At 42.4% G+C, this 1,732-nt stretch overlaps 1 non-coding gene across 1 annotated transcript; it reads left to right on the top strand.

Annotated features, from left to right (window-relative positions):
• The first annotated feature begins 987 nt into the window (after positions 1-987).
• LOC112774248 (small nucleolar RNA R71) lies at positions 988-1,095 on the top strand. Its single transcript, XR_003188744.1, has one exon. It is a non-coding gene; the product is annotated as a small nucleolar RNA R71 (small nucleolar RNA).
• Positions 1,096-1,732: the final 637 nt, after the last annotated feature.

Below are 1,732 nucleotides of genomic sequence, written 5' to 3' on the forward strand. Positions count from 1 at the left end.
GTACTTAGCAACTTGCTTTTCAGTAACATCTTCATCCTCTTCAGAGGAAGAATACTCATCAGAGCTCATGAATGGCAGAAGTAAATCCAATGGAATCTCTATGGTCTTAGTGTGAGCCTCAGATTCCCATGGTTCCTCATTTGGGAACTCATTGGAGGCCAGTGGACGTCCATTGAGGTCTTCCTCAGTGGCGATCACTGCCTCTTCCTCCTCTCCAAATTCGGCCATGTTGATGGCCTTGCACTTTCCTTTTGGATTCTCTTCTGTATTGCTTGGAAGAGTACTAGGAGGGAGTTCAGTAATTTTCTTGCTCAGCTGACTCACTTGCGCCTCCAAATTTCTAATGGAGGACCTTGTTTCAGTCATGAAACTTTGAGTGGTTTTAATTAGATCAGAGACTATGGTTGCTAAGTCAGAGTGGCTCTGCTTAGGATTCTCTGTCTGCTGCTGAGAAGATGATGGAAAAGGCTTGCCATTGCTAAACCTGTTTCTTCCACCATTGTTGTTATTGAAGCCTTGTTCAGGCCTCTGTTGGTCCTTCCATGAGGGATTTGGATGATTTCTCCATGAAGAATTGTAGGTGTTTTCATAGGGTTCTCCCATGTAATTCACCTCTTCCATTGATGGGTTCTCAGGATCATAAGCTTCTTCTTCAGATGAAGCGTCCTTAGTACTGCCTGGTGCTGCTTGCATTCCAGACGGACTTTGAGAAATCATATTGACTTGCTGAGTCAATATTTTGTTCTGACCCAATATGGCATTCAGAGTATCAATCTCAAGAACTCCTTTCTTCTGATTTGTCCCATTATTCACAGGATTCCATTCAGAAGTGTACATGAATTGGTTATTTGCAACCATTTCAATGAGTTCCTAACCTTCTGCAGGCATCTTCTTCAGATGAAGAGATCCTCCAGCAGAGCTGTCCAATGACATCTTGGATAGTTCAGACAGACCATCATAGAAGATACATATGATGCTCCATTCAGAAAGCATGTCAGAAGGACACTTTCTGATCAATTGTTTGTATCTTTCCCAAGCTTCATAGAGGGATTCACCTTCCTTCTGTCTGAAGGTTTGGACTTCCACTCTAAGTTTACTCAATTTTTGAGGTGGAAAGAACTTTGCCAAGAAGGCATTGACTAGCTTTTCCCAAGAGTTCAGGCTTTCTTTAGGTTGAGAGTCCAACCATATCCTAGCTCTGTCTCTTACAGCAAAAAGGAAGAGCATAAGTCTGTAGACCTCAGGGTCAACCCCATTGGTCTTGACAGTGTCACAGATTTGCAAGAATTCAGCTAAGAACTCATGAGGATCTTCCAATGGAAGTCCATGAAACTTGCAATTCTGTTGTATTAGAGAAACTAATTGAGGCTTAAGCTCAAAGTTGTTTGCTCTAATGGCAGGGATAGAGATGCCTCTCCCATAGAAGTCGGGAGTAGGTGCAGTAAAGTCACCCAGCACCTTCCTTGCATTGTTGGCATTGTTGTTGTTTTCGGCTGCCATATCTTCTTCTAGTTTGAAGATTTCTATTAGGTCCTCTACAGAGAGTAGTGCTTTAGCTTGTCTTAGCTTTCGCTTCAAGGTCCTTTCAGGTTCAGGATCAGCCTCAACAAAAATGCTTTTGTCTTTGCTCCTGCTCATATGAAAGAGAAGAGAACAAGAAAGTATGAAATCCTCTATGTCACAGTATAGAGATTCCTTGAGGTGTCAGAGGAAAAGAAGAATAGAAGGAGGA

Source organism: Arachis hypogaea, chromosome 18 (assembly GCF_003086295.3).
Source record: "Arachis hypogaea cultivar Tifrunner chromosome 18, arahy.Tifrunner.gnm2.J5K5, whole genome shotgun sequence".
NCBI lineage: Eukaryota > Viridiplantae > Streptophyta > Magnoliopsida > Fabales > Fabaceae > Arachis > Arachis hypogaea.